At 45.9% G+C, this 15,797-nt stretch overlaps 1 pseudogene across 1 annotated transcript in view; it reads left to right on the forward strand.

Annotated features, from left to right (window-relative positions):
- LOC148533748 (cytochrome P450 2C5-like) overlaps positions 1–15,797 on the forward strand; it is a 44,958-nt pseudogene that overhangs the window by 13,099 nt on the left and 16,062 nt on the right. The window contains exons 5-7 of the transcript XR_015877683.1: positions 6,026–6,186; positions 11,649–11,825; positions 12,950–13,091. The product of XR_015877683.1 is annotated as a cytochrome P450 2C5-like (transcript). The remainder of the gene's footprint in view (positions 1–6,025; positions 6,187–11,648; positions 11,826–12,949; positions 13,092–15,797) is intronic.

The following is a 15,797-nucleotide window of genomic DNA, read 5'->3' on the forward strand; positions in this document are numbered from 1 at the left end:
TTGCTTATTACCGCCAAATAGAACACACATATCAACTGTATCAGTAGAGCAAACCAGGGCAAGACCTTGTATGCTGTGATCTCCTTACTTATACTCATTTAGGTAACTAGAGGGTATGCAGTCGGGAAGCCGATGGACCTAATCCCGACAGCCGGCTTCCCGACTGCTTTATCCTGGCGAGGGTTAAATGCATTATCTGCTTTATCCCGGCAATGGGATGCCGGGCACCAGGCACGGACAGCCGCGGGGTGGGGATGGTTAGGTTTAGGGCTCCCGGGGGGGACTTAGGGTTAGGCCCCCCCCGGGAGATCAGGGTTAGGCTAGGGGGAGGGAGGGTTAGGGTTAGGCACCCCCGGGGGGAACTTAGGGTTAGGTACCCCCCAGGGGACTTAGGTTTAGGCGGCGGGGAAGGGGGGTTAGGTATAGTCACTTAGAGGGGGTATTAGGGTTAGGCACTGGGGGGGAAGGTTAGGGTTAGGCACCCCTAAGGAGGGTTAGGGTTATACCGATTCCAACTAGAGAACAGGCATCCTGAATCTACAACAGCACCCTAATCTCACATGATCTCAGAAGACCACTCAGTGTACATGACTTCTTCACTTGCAGAGACTGAAGCACACCCTTGCAGTCCCAACACCTGCAATCAGCCATGGGTGAGCTGCTACCCCAGCAAGTGAAGTGGAACGTTGCCAATGGCTGCATAAATACTGGTGGCTGATAATACTTCTGCCTTGCAGTGACCACACGTGTGTTCCTCACCAGCACCTACAACTGATATTCCATTACCTCATGCATCATTTGTTCCAAATACCTCTTAGATTGTAAGCTCATTCGGGCAAAGCCATCTTTACCTGCTGTGTTGTGTACTCGTACATAATGTGTTTGTATTATAATTGCCTCAGTGTACGGCAAATTGCGCAAGACTGCATACTTTGGCTTTCTGACTGGCATGTAGTCATTATGTAGACATTCATAATGTTGAAATGTTGACTTTCAATATTGCGACATTCACAATGTCAACATGGACATAATTATAACATGCGGCCTGGTTCAGCCCAGGTTGCAATTGGAAAAGCGCACGCAGGTGGACGATTGTTGAGTACTGCGCATGCATATGCATCGCAGTGAGCGTGCGCGAAGGCACCACTGCGATCGCACAAACCACGCAGAGTAATCGCAGTGTGATTGACAGGAAGTGCCGTTTAGGGGTGGTGATGGGGGGGATGGTCGGAGAAACACAGACACTCCTATGCGTTTGGACGCCGTTACAGAGGCGTACATATATTAACCCCTGCGATGGCATACATACCTTTAGTACTCACTGCGTAAAGGAAGGTTAGCAATCTCTGAGTAAGATCTGACCTGCTGTAATTGTGCATGAGGCTCCGATGGTACTCGATGTCACCGATGTTTTTGCTTGATTGCAAGGTATTACGGATGTGAGACAGGGGAAATGGCGTCCATTGCAATTTCAATCATTAGCATATTTTCGCAGCAGAGCTGCCTGCGTGATTGCTGCTGCGATCGCATTAGGGATCCGTGCTGAATCAAGGCTCTAGTTATTATGCCTATATTGTGAATTTGACATTACCTACCACACACTTTCTGAACAGGTACAGAGTAAAATAAAACAAGATACGCAATGCAAACTGGCATAGTACTTACTCTGACCCATGAAGGCTTATACATTGTTACGCTTCTGGATAAATTAGCAAATTTTCTTTCATCAAACAAGGACAGTACAGGCTTATCAGAAGCTTGAGTCTAACGAACAGTGGGCCTGATTCAGACTCGGTCTCAAGGCTGCGTTTGCACGCAGCCGGCCGGTAGAGGATTTTATTTGTGGACTCATGGGTAGTGAATTGAGAATGGATATGTCCTGTTGATGGGGATTTCATAATGCATCAAAACAAGGGCTTCTCTTGACACCACTTTGGGTTGTCCAGTTCCTTTTTTAATAATAAAATTTGAGGGAATACTGTAGCTTGGCATTTTTAATAAAACAGCTGAATAGGTCTAAGATGTATTAAATGTGTTTAGTAATTATTAATTAATTTAGTTTGTCTCTATTTAAATTCTATTTTATACTGTAATGTTTTCCTAGTTTTTGAAGTTTAAACATTTGTAGGCTTCATTGACACAAAGATGTATAAGTATTTGATTTGTTATGTTAATATCTAGTCATTCAACTGCCAAAGTGCAAAGATGAATCCCTGATGAAGTTGCCTCACCATAAAACGCATCAAGTGGTAACGGTTGGTCGGAATAAGCTTCAGAGTTGAATCATAGACTGTGTGCTCACATTTGGGACTTTGTGAAGTGCTGAAAGTTGTGACATCTGACTTGTTAGATTTGCTTGTCCACAAGATAATCACTAATAAGCGTTTTTTATGTATGTGCTTTTAATCCTTTGAGTTCTTATTAAAATTGCATCCTCTATTTCATCCACTAGGGGGCACTAGAGGCTTAGTACACTGGGGTATAGAGGTGTGGATAGTTGGAACTGGCACTTTAAATAATTTAGAAGTGTGAAGCTCCTCCCCCTCTATGCCCCACCAGCCCCTCAGTTTAGAAAAAAGTGTCAGGGAGCTGGTCACTTCATGTTGTGCTCCAGGAGTATTATTTTATTTATTTAATTTTTTTTTTTTTCATTCAACAACTAATAGGGACCCTTCACCACCCCTCTAAAACGTGTGGGTCTGACTTAGAGTCAGACAGGAGTGCACAGGGCTTCTGTTGAAAGCACTTGACAGCTCCTCGCTGCCAAAGCAGCACTGAGTCCTCCTTCAGTGGATGCAAGGGGAGCGCAGTGAGTATAAAACCCAGCTGCGCATCCCCCTTCGCCCGCCCGCCGACCCCCCCTCTAAAAACTGACAGGAAACCGCACTACAGCGCGGCTCTCAAGAGTCCCCCACCCCCCCGCTGGTCAGGGAAATACAGCTCTGGCAGTTCAGCACTGTGAACTACTAATGATTGGCAAGGGTAGCCATATTGGTGCCGGGGAAGCAGAAGGGTGCGAGCTGAACAGCGCGGGCTCTCGCCCTGCGCTGCAAAGGCTGGGCTGTGCTAGTGTGCTGCTGACTAAAATGGACACATGCCTGCTTCTCTCCTCACTACAGGCTGCAGGCATCATTTGCAGAAGGCTGATTCTCCTTGCACCTGACATCCCTTTTACAGCAGGATCCTTTCTAAGGGCTGTGAGTACACTGGCCACTGGGGTGCTATAATTGGCTGGTGCTGCAGGGAATCCAGTAATTAGGGAAGGGAGTGGTGTGAATCTCCTCCTCTGTGTTCCTTTAGCCTTCTGATTCTTCTGTATTTTTACTGTTTCTGTGTGAGTGGGCTGTGTGTCTCTTACATGACAGGCAGAGCCACCAAGGCTTCACAAAAAATGTTTGTTTGCTCAAGGTGCAATAACAAACAAATACGGACATATGCTACTAGCTCCACACTATGTGATATTTGTATAGTAGTAGATCCATCTATTGCAATCACTGCATCGCCTACTACAGTACCACGCCTACTCCTCCATGGGCCTCTGACCTAGCGGGAGTTATGGCAGACTTAACGTCAGAGTTGGCTGTGTCTCATCAGTCTCAACCCCCCTGTGTGACAGGATTGGTTAAATCAATGGAAAGCCTGGTACATATTATGGGTTCCACTAGTGACATACATTCTACTTCCTATCAAAAGCCATCACAAAAATGTCCACTACCGACAGCAGCACTCCAGTCAGATGATTCGGACGAAGAACACCCATCACAAGAGGAAAATGAGGAGGGTGAATTGGACAAGGTTTTGGAAGATGATGTGTCCAAACCGCCAGATTTAGAATCTGGTTCTCAGGTGGTGGAACCCTTAATTCGGGTGATCAGGCAGGTCCTTAATTTACCTGAGGACATAGTACCTGAAACTCAGGAGTTTGATTTAGTTGGTAAACAACAAAAACGGTCTGTTGTTTTTCCCTTCCTTTTCAGCTTCAAGGCCAACTTTCAGTGGCCTGGAAACATCCTTGGTCAATCGTTGGGGTTGGCCTCAGCCGGACCTCATGGCATCTCGATTGAACCATCGGCTACCAAGACACCTGTCCAGATCTGGTTGCAGTGGCAGTAGATGTATTAACAGTTCCATGGAACTATGACATGGTTTACCTATTTCCTCCAATTTCTCTACTTCCTGGTCTTCTAAAGTGAATAAAACACGAGTCGGCCTTGGTCATTCTCATGGAACCGGACTGACCTCGGCGGAGTAGGTTCTTGGACCATCAGGCTCTCTTAGCAGACGACCTGTAGCCCCAACCACTTCATCTGAATATCCTGCAACAGGGTACTTTCGTGCTCCCCAACCTAATGCAGTTGCGTTTAATGGGGTGGCTGTTGATACCGCTATCTTGAGACGCAAAGGCATCCCAGAATCTGTTATCGCCACTATGCTTCATGCCAGAAAACCAGTTATGGCTGTGTATTACCACCGCATTTGGAGGTCTTATGTGGCATGGTGTGACAGTTGGGGCCTTCCACCTAGGACTTTTCATTTATCCAGGTTATTGCTTTTTCTTCAAACGGGGATAGATAATGGTCTTTGTTTGGGGTCCTTGAAGGTGCAGATATCTGCACTTTCTAGTTTCTTTCAATGCAAACTGGCCGTCATAGCTGTGGTGCAGTCTTTTCTTCAGGGAGTGTTGTGGGTGCAGCCACCTTTTGTTCCTCCTAAAGCTCCCTTGGACCTGAATTTGTTTTTTACGTTTCTTCAGTCTTCCCTGTTTGAGCCGCTTGATGAGGTAGATATGAAGTATTTGGCTTGGAAGACAGTTCTCCTGCTGGCATTGGCTTTAGCCTGTCGGTTTTCGGAGTTGGGGGCCCTGTCTTGTAAGCCCCCGTACCTTATCTTTCATGATGATAGGGCGGAGCTCCGGACACAAGCCGCTTTCCTTCCTAAGGTTGTGTTGGCTTTTAACAGAAATCAACCTATTGTGGTGCCTTCCTTGTTTGAGGACTCTAGAGTATCCTTGACTCTAGATGTGGTTAGAGCTCTCTGTGTCTAGGTGGCTCAGATGGCATCTTTCCATAAGACTGAATCTGTTTTTGTTCTGTATGATGCTGTATGGAGGGTTTGGTCGGCGTCAAAACAGACGTTGGCGAGGTGGATTCGGCTGACCATCCGACAGGCATATGTTAGCAGCGATAGGCAACCTCCTTCGTCTATTTCAGAGCATTCCACATGCTCTGTTGGTGCATCATGGGTGGCACATCGGGGTGCCTCCACCATGCAATTGTGCCCTGTGACTACTTGATCCTCGGTACATACCTTTGTGAAGTTTTATTGGTTTGACACGTTTATAGCTTCAACTTCACGCTTTGGCAGCCTTGTTCTGCAGGCTCCTCAGAGAGCTCCCGTCCATAGGGAAAAGTTTGGGACATCCCCAGTGTACTAAGCCTCCAGTGTCCCCTAGTGGATGAAAGAGAAAATGGGATTTTGGTACTTACTGATAAATCCTTTTCTCTGAATCCACAGGGGACACTAGACGCCCACCTCAGCGCTCTTCGTTTGCCTGTTTGATTGGTTCCATGTGTTTGTATGGTTCTGTTTGTTGTGTGATTTTTGCTTCTCTTTGCTCCTCTTGTTCTCCATCTCTTGGTCTTCATTTTTCTAAACTGAGGGGTTGGTGGGACACGGAGGAGGGGGAACTTCACACTTCTAAATTATTTAATGTGCCAGCTCCAACTATTCACGCCCCTATACCCAAGTGTACTAAGCCTCCAGTGTCCCCTGTGGAATCAGAGAAAAGGATTTACCGGTAAGTACCAAAACCCCATTTTATACTACATTACACTACTGTGGGCCGTGAACCTTTTTCTGTGGCTTTGGTGCTGGGTATAATTACAATAAGAACTACTGGAGCTGAGGGGGTCCCCGAATTGAAGCTGTGGAGATTTCTGACTTTAGAGTGATCAGATAAGTGAATATTGCTACTGTACATTCTATTTTCTTTTTGTTTTGAAAACTTGTTTTTTTCTTATTTTAGGAAAACCCTTCAATAATTTGACCATTATTAATGCTGCTGTGGCCAATATAATTGTGTCCGTACTACTCAGCCATAGATTTGAGTATGATGACCCAACCATTCTGCAGCTCATGAGTTTAGTGAATGAAAATGTCAGACAGCTGGGAAGCCCTGTGGTCAAGGTAAGTTGTTGTCATATTGCTGTTTCAAGGGATTACTTTTACTTAATTTTAACTCCTACTTTCACCAATGACAATAATGACATGCGTAGTCCCGCTGACGGCACATGCACGGCCGCCATTACCGGGGAGGTGTTCCGGCGGAACCCTCCGTCAGCTAATTCTGCGCAGTGTAGCCCCTAGTCTACAGCGGCTAATGCCATCTTCAGATGGCGTTAGATGATGGGGCCAATATCAAAAATGCATCGCATTCCGGATGTTGGTAAATTTGGCAGCATCGCATCCCCTGTAGAAACCTATAGGGGAGGCGGCTGTCAGTGGGAATGGAGGGATCGCAGCAGGTATCGGAGAATACATGTGGGGGAAACTTAATATTTGCGGTTAACCCCCGAAAACAGGTGTTTTCAGGGATATAGCAGCACATATAGAATGATAAATGAGCCCCTACGTATCTTATTTGTAAAGCCAAAGCAATTCTTCTATGCAGGGGCGTTTCTAGAGAGGAGGGGGCCCGTGTGCAGTCTCCAATATGGGCCCCTTCCTCTCTGTCCAGCAGCTGGAGGGCACAGAGTTGTGCGCGGCCAGTGCCGGAGTTATAGACTCTGGGCACTAGAGTGCGCCCAGAGTCTATAGAGTATGCGCAGGTCACTGGGAAAATGGCAGTGGCAGCCATTTTCCCTGTACTGCGCATGTGCAAATGATGGGAAAATGGCCGCAGTGGATATTTTCCAGTCGTTTTTACAGCACCGGACCCCAGCGTCGACGTGGGACTCCGGAGAGGTAAGTAATTCTATGGGTGCAGGGTGTGCGATGCGGGGCCCCCCTGGTCCAAGGGGCCTGTGTGCCACGCACACCCTGCACCCATTATATATACGCCCTTGCTTCTATGCTGTATTTGTCTGACTAGGCAATGCTTGTTATTAACTTACCTCAGGGGATTGTCCCAAGCCTGCTACTGGGGAACAGAGACAATGAGGCTTGGGTGGAGGCACTGAATACATATATTGAGATTAGGGGTGTGCACCGGCCACTTTTCGTGTTTTGTGTTTTGGTTTTGGATCTGGATCTTTCTTCGTGTTTTGGATCTGGATTGGTTTTGCCAAAACCACCCTTCCGTGTTTTGGGTTCTGGGTTTTGTGTTTTGGATCTGTATTTTTTTGAAAAAAAGCATAAAAACAGCTAAAATCACAGAATTTGTAGGTTTTTCTGCTCCTATGCTATTATTAACCTCAATAACCTTAATTTCCACTCATTTCCAGTCTATTCTGAACACCTCACACCTCACAATAGTGTTTTTATGTCCAAAAGGTTGCACCGAGGTAGCTGGATGACTATGCTAAGCGACACGAGTGGGCGGCACAAACACGTGACCCATCTAGGCGTGAAACTGCAGTGGCAGACAGGATGGCAGTTTGAAAAACTAGGCCCCAAACTGTACATAATGCAAAGAAAAAAAAGAGGTGCAAGATGGAATTGTCCTTGGGCCCTCCCACCCACCCTTATGTTGTATAAACAGGACATGCACACTTTAACAAACCAATCATTTCAGCGCCAGGGTCTGCCACACAACTGTGGCTGAAATGATTGGTTTGTTTGGGCCCCCACAAAACAAGCTGGCAATTAATCTGTCCCTGCACAAACTGGCTCTACGGAGGCAAGATGTCATCCTCATCCTCCTCATCCACCGATTCCTCACCCTCTTCAGTGTGTACATCCTCATCCTCACAGAGTATTAATTCGTCCCCGCTGGAACCACAGGTCCCTCTGTACGTTCAGGAGGCTGGTCTCCCTGGAAGAGTTGATAATTCATTTTAAGAACATCATCTTCTCCACATTTTGTGGAAGCAACCTCCTACGCCTTTCGCTGACAAGGTTCCCGGCTGCACTAAACACTCTTTCGGAGTACACACTGGAGGGGGGGCAACTCAGGTAAAATAGAGCCAGTTTGTACAGGGACCTCCAAATTGCTTCTTTTTCCTGCCAGTACAGGTACGGACTGTCTGACATGCCTACTTGGATGCTGTCACCGATGTAATCCTTTAACAGACAGACGCACGCTTGTCGCTGCTGCTTTGAGGATGCCAGTGCGGCTACAGCCCACACAATTCACAAAGACAGAAAAAAGAAGAAGAATATTTTTATTGTTTGTGTAGCACACTTTGAGGGTGTCACCACCCTTTAACAGACAGACGCACGCTTGTCGCTGCTGCTTTAAGGATGCAGGTGCGGCTACAGCCCACACATTTCACAAAGACCGAAAAAAAAAGAACAATATTTTAATTGTTTGTGTAGCACACTTTGAGGGTGTCACCACCCTTTAACAGACAGACGCACGCTTGTCGCTGCTGCTTTAAGGATGCAGGTGCGGCTACAGCCCACACATTTCACAAAGACCGAAAAAAAAAGAACAATATTTTAATTGTTTGTGTAGCACACTTTGAGGGTGTCACCACCCTTTAACAGACAGATGCACGCTTGTCGCTGCTGCTTTGAGGATGCAAGTGCGGCTACATCGCACACAAGTCACAAACACATAAAAAAAATAGTTTTTTATTTTTTGGAACACATTGAGAGTTACACCACCCTTTAACAGACAGACGCACGCTTGTCGCTGCTGCTTTGAGGATGCAAGTGCGGCTACAGCCCACACAATTCACAAAGACAGAAAATAATTTTTTTTTTGGTTTGGACTGGAGTGTACTTTCGGGGGTTACAGCACCCTTAACGGTCAAGCCAGCTGGCCCTTTACTTATGACACAGGCGCACGCTTGGCACTACTTTGTTGATGCACGTGCGGCTACTGCGCACACAATTCACAAACACAGAAAATAATTTTTTTTTTGGTTTGGACTGGAGTGTACTTTCGGGGGTTACAGCACCCTTAACGGTCAAGCCAGCCGGCCCTTTACTTATGACACAGGCGCACGCTTGGCACTACTTTGTTGATGCACGTGCGGCTACTGCGCACACAATTCACAAACACAGAAAATAATTTTTTTTTTGGTTTGGACTGGAGTGTACTTTCGGGGGTTACAGCACCCTTAACGGTCAAGCCAGCCGGCCCTTTACTTATGACACAGGCGCACGCTTGGCACTACTTTGTTGATGCACGTGCGGCTACTGCGCACACAATTCACAAACACAGAAAATAATTTTTTTTTTGGTTTGGACTGGAGTGTACTTTCGGGGGTTACAGCACCCTTAACGGTCAAGCCAGCCGGCCCTTTACTTATGACACAGGCGCACGCTTGGCACTACTTTGTTGATGCACGTGCGGCTACTGCGCACACAATTCACAAACACAGAAAATAATTTTTTTTTTGGTTTGGACTGGAGTGTACTTTCGGGGGTTACAGCACCCTTAACGGTCAAGCCAGCCGGCCCTTTACTTATGACACAGGCGCACGCTTGGCACTACTTTGTTGATGCACGTGCGGCTACTGCGCACACAATTCACAAACACAGAAAATAATTTTTTTTTTGGTTTGGACTGGAGTGTACTTTCGGGGGTTACAGCACCCTTAACGGTCAAGCCAGCCGGCCCTTTACTTATGACACAGGCGCACGCTTGGCACTACTTTGTTGATGCACGTGCGGCTACTGCGCACACAATTCACAAACACAGAAAATAATTTTTTTTTTGGTTTGGACTGGAGTGTACTTTCGGGGGTTACAGCACCCTTAACGGTCAAGCCAGCCGGCCCTTTACTTATGACACAGGCGCACGCTTGGCACTACTTTGTTGATGCACGTGCGGCTACTGCGCACACAATTCACAAACACAGAAAATAATTTTTTTTTTGGTTTGGACTGGAGTGTACTTTCGGGGGTTACAGCACCCTTAACGGTCAAGCCAGCCGGCCCTTTACTTATGACACAGGCGCACGCTTGGCACTACTTTGTTGATGCACGTGCGGCTACTGCGCACACAATTCACAAACACAGAAAATCATTTTTTTTTTGGTTTGGACTGGAGTGTACTTTCGGGGGTTACAGCACCCTTAACGGTCAAGCCAGCCGGCCCTTTACTTATGACACAGGCGCACGCTTGGCACTACTTTGTTGATGCACGTGCGGCTACTGCGCACACAATTCACAAACACAGAAAATAATTTTTTTTTTGGTTTGGACTGGAGTGTACTTTCGGGGGTTACAGCACCCTTAACGGTCAAGCCAGCCGGCCCTTTACTTATGACACAGGCGCACACTTGGCACTACTTTGTTGATGCACGTGCGGCTACTGCGCACACAATTCACAAACACAGAAAATAATTTTTTTTTGGTTTGGACTGGAGTGTACTTTCGGGGGTTACAGCACCCTTTAACGGTCAAGCCAGCCGGCCCTTTACTTATGACACAGGCGCACGCTTGGCACTACTTTGTTGATGCACGTGCGGCTACTGCGCACACAATTCACAAACACAGAAAATATATTATATTTTTAGCACTTGGGGGGAGCACCCCTGATGGACAGAGCACCCCCTGGACAACACTACAGCACCTCTTTAGGACTGGGACACTGCACAGGACTTTGGAGTGGACACAGCCCCTATGGAGAACTGACTGCACAACACAGTCCAGCCAGCCCCTATGGACTTTGAAGTAGTGGACACAGCCCCTATTAACAACAGCAGCACAGCACAACACAGCCAGCCCCTATGGACTTTGAAGTAGTGGACAACAGCAGCACTACACTACACTACACTACACAGCCCTAACTCCCACCCTCCCTCTTCACTGTCCACAGCCGAGTGAGAAAATGGCGCCGACGTGGGTACCTTATATAGGATCCAAAACCCGCGAGACTCCGAAGGCGGGAAGATGACGTTTTGCCTCGATTTCAGAATCCGAGTCAGGCGGGAAAAGTCGAGCCTGACTCGGATCGGACTCGGATCGGGGGGGCTCGGGGGGGTTCGGATTTCAGAAATCCGAACCCGCTCACCCCTAATTGAGATAAAGGTGGTAAGCCCCAAATACATCAGTTTATAGTGTCAGCGACAGGATGATAGCAAATTCTATGCATCTTATTTTTTGTGTTTTAATAAACACTGATTCAGAGTTGGGAATAGAGTGAGATATCTCTCTCAACTGTGAACCTGAACAAACCATATTACAATTCAAGGGGTATAAATACATAAATTTTTTTACATGTGGGGTAAATACTGGCTGATTTTGCATGTAGCCCACAAATACTGCACAGCTTTATTATTACTCTACAATTTATATATCAGTTTGGAAACACTCCTCCCAAATCTAAATCTATCTGCACATTTTAAATCTGCCCCACCTGCAGTGCAGCATGGTGTCACCAAGATGATCAGCTGAGAGAGATCTCTCTCTATTCCTATCTCTGAATAAGGCCCATAAATCACAATGATAGACTATATACAGTATATGATATGAAAATAATTTAAAGCTTCAATTTAAGTTACAGATTTATTTAAAACTTCATTCTTCATTTAAAGCTGTACAATAGTTTTCCGACTGTGATGGAATGGCTGCCGGGCGTTCACAAAATACTGTTTGAAAACACTAAAAAGATTGATAACTTTGTAAGAGAGACATTTACAAAACAGAAGAAAGAGCTGGATGTAAATGACCAGAGGAATCTGATTGATGTCTTCCTGGCTAAGCAGCTAGAGGTACAGTATAACTTACATCTTATTATTTAGCATTAAATGTATGTGAATGTTAGCGCCTCCATTCATGTCCCCTAATGTACAGTATGTTTCCTAACTGTTGCCTATAGAAAATCTATTCCCAATATAACAATATACGCCTCATGTTTAAATAATGTCTGTTTCACAAACCCATAATACTACACAAATTGTTGAATATACAGATGTAATTGCTACCTCAGACACATGGTGCAGTAATTCTATGTACAATGCTTCTAAGATTAGCTGCCTCTAGGTGACGGCATACTCAGCAGCCCTGTCTCTCGGCCACATCAGTGCAAGGTCATGTATTTGGGAGCAGGGAGGTGAGTGCCCATTTTTGTGTAGTTATTAATTTATTATAGGGCACGTGGCATTAAGGAAGGTATTGCTCCACCTGAGAGATATTCACATCCAGCTGTAAATGTAGGATGGGTACGGATTGCCAGTGCTTGGGATGCCAGTGCTCAGGATCCTGGCGGTCAGAATGCCGACACCGGCAACCCCACAGGGTTAGGATACTGTCACGTGTCGGCGAGTATCCTAACCCTACCCCTAAATCTAACCCTCTCTCCCCATAGCCTAAACCTAACCATCCTCCCCTCAGCCTAAACCTAACTCTACCCCCATGCCTAACCCTCCCCCTAGTGCCTATCCCTAATCCCTAACCCTCTCTCTAACCCCAATACTTACTGTCGGGAAGGCAGGGGTCGGAATGTCGGCACCGGGATTCTAACTGGTGTCGGTATTTCAGTGCTGGCATTCTGAGGGACAGCATCCTGGCTGCCAGGAGTTAAACTACATCCCTTAAATGTGCCCCAAAGCAGTTACATGGTTCATCTTCCATAATTTACCATGTACTCCAAACTTACTGTACTATAATGAAGTAACTGATAACTATCTTCCATAGCTACTATGTGATGGTACATATGTGGCTGCCTACAGTATTTTATTAAAAAATAAATCACCATTGGTCCTATTTCATTACTAAATAACATGGTAGCTGCCACTTGTTGCCATAAATGTATCTGTATCTGTGTTATACCATATGTAAATGTATTATATTAGCAAACAAATCAGTATAATGACATTATATTCATATTGCACAGGGGAAGCCAGAATCTACCATGTATTTCCACAACGAAAATCTGACTGCACTGGTCAGCACTCTGTTTGGCGCTGGTATGGAGACGACCTCGACCACTCTGAGATGGGGCCTCCTGTATATGATGAAATATCCAGAAATCCAAAGTAAGAAATATATATAGTAGAATCTATATAAAGAATCCCAATGGTGAAAATGCCAGCGATTAAGTATTTTAAGGTTAACCTTAACCCCATCCCTGAACCTAACCACCCCTCAAGCACAGCCTAATCCTAACCCTCACCGTTGGTACCCTAACCCTTTCCCTCACAGCCTAACCCTAAAAGCAGGAAGGTGGTGTGTAGGTGCAACTCGGCGCTCCTGAGTGTAAGCAAGCCGTCTGTGATACTGGTTTCGCTAGTGAAACCAAACAAATGTAATGAAGGATAGAGGTTTTGGTTATCATATACAATGGCTCTGCTCCTTGCCAACCCATTCTATAGAGATAAATAAATCTCTGAGAGGATCATTAATGTGAATGATGAATACAGTGCATATATTGAAATCAGTTAAAAATAATGTTAAAAAAATATAAGGCTAAAAAAATATGCAAGAGGTAAATAGTGATGTAATTCACATGAGAAGACAATTATCATATGATAGAAAATTGGTGATAACAGTGCAAGAGATGAATGTATTTAACCATGCAATCAAAAAATGGCTAAAGATACAGATACAATTATGATTGGTCAATCAGGCAAGGTGGTATGTAAACTGACAGAAAAAAAATCACTTATCACATACTGTACATTTAAAAACCAGAGTATACAAAGCAAGTCACTTCAGACTTCCATTTAAACCTTGGATCATCTATGCCCGATTCCTTCCCTTCCTTTGCGTTCATGTACATGGAGTCACTGCAGGGCAACCAAGGATCTCTGCAGCATAATACCCACTGGCTCCACATCACCCATTGGGTAGGATCTTGTTTATATCTAAAGACATTGGGCCTGATTCAGACCCAATTGCTAGATGCGGCCGCTCGCTCCCTGCGTATGTAAATTCAGCTAAGTGACGTCAAGACAGGCGCTCACTCGTAAAGGAATAAGCACGCCCACTATGTCTTGGCGAGCAATCACTTTGTGTATATGTACGTCCATTAACGTGTCTAGAGACGCCCACTAGCGCACGTCATCTCCAGGAAGTGTGTGTAAACATTGGTACATCGAGGACCATCGGAAGGGATCGCAGCACTTGTGGCAGGTTCTACCCACCCGCAAGCACTGCGAGCAGTTCAGTGTAAAAACCAACCAAGTGACGTGTACTCTGACGTGTCTTTGCTATTTATGCACACCCACAAAACTCAGTTTTGATGGTCAGACACGCCTGCGTCCACAGCACAACTACCCAGTTCACAAGCACCTTCCCCTGTTACCACCCACAAATGGCATAATCTGTCACTCAAAGTAATGTCCAGTCTGTGTACTACGAGCGGACGATTTCCCCTCGCAAAGACTGGCTTGCGCACACGCACTGCAAATTATACGCATGCGCAGATGGGCGACTACTGGTCAGTGCGAGCGGCCGTATCCTAGCGAGCAGGTCTGAATCAGGCCCATTGTCTGAAGTGACTTGTTTTGTTATAGTCTGGTTTTTAAATGTATGATAAGTGTCAATTTACATACCACCTTGCCTGATTGACCAATCATAATTGTATCTGTATTTTTAGCCATTTTTTGATTGCATGGTTAAATACAATAATCTCTTGCACTGTTATAACCAATTTTCTATCATATGATAATTGTATTCTCATGTGAATTACATCACTATTTATCTCTTGCATATTTTTTTACCATTATATTTTTTTAAAATTATTTTTAACTGTTATCAATAAATGCACTGTATTCATCATTCAGATTAATGATCCTCGCAGAGATTTATTTTTCGCTATAACATGGGTTGGCACTGAGCAGTGCCATTGTATATGATAACCAAAACCTCTATCCTTCATAACCCTACAAGCAGCCTAGTCCTACCCCTCCCCTTCGGTACCCTAACCCTTCCCCCCACAGCCTAACCCTAAACCTCCCCTTCCGCAGCCTAATTCTAACCCTCCCCTTTGGCACCCTACTGTCTAACCCGCAGCCTAACCCAAACCCCCCCCAAACCTTTGAAGTCATCTGCATTTTTCACCGTCGGGATCTTGCAGCCATTACAGTGAGCGACGGCGTCTACATCCTGTTGTGAAATGCAAGCCAATGTAGAGTTCTGTGCCCGTAGGAAAGCATAATGCAGCATTATAGCACAGTGGTTAGCATTGATTCACTAGGTAGTTACATTTTGAAGAAAGCCGATTGGTTGTAAAATTATGTGAAACACATGTTGTTTTTTTTGCATCATAGTATTCCTGTACTTCGGGTGAGAATACTATATCTATACAACTTGTAAATAATTGTTTGAAAAATAAACATACTTGCCTACCCTCCCGATTTGGTCGGGAGCCTCCCGAAAATCGGGTGCTGCTCCCGACCTCCCGGGAAGGCAGGCAATCCTCCCGGCCCCCGGCAATGTGCCCGCACCCCCCCGCGCTTTTAAGTACAAACCCCGGCAGCAGGGGGGCCGGTGACGCGATTCGCGCTGAATCGCGTCATCGTGGCTCCGCCCCCGGCTGCACAATGCCATTAATCACGGCATTGTGAAGAGGGGGCGGAGCCACGATCGTGCTGTCACGCCCCCATACTCCGCCCCCAATGCCGTGTCATGTGCCGGGCCCCGCCCCCTTTGGTCGCGTCACGTCCCCAGCCCTGTAAGCCCGACAGCTCCCTCCCGGAAGGAGGGAGCTAAATGTCGGCAAGCATGTATTAACCTATGTA

The sequence above is a fragment of the Taudactylus pleione genome, unplaced genomic scaffold (assembly GCF_031769625.1).
Source record: "Taudactylus pleione unplaced genomic scaffold, aTauple2 ptg000070l, whole genome shotgun sequence".
Classification (NCBI taxonomy): domain Eukaryota; kingdom Metazoa; phylum Chordata; class Amphibia; order Anura; family Myobatrachidae; genus Taudactylus; species Taudactylus pleione.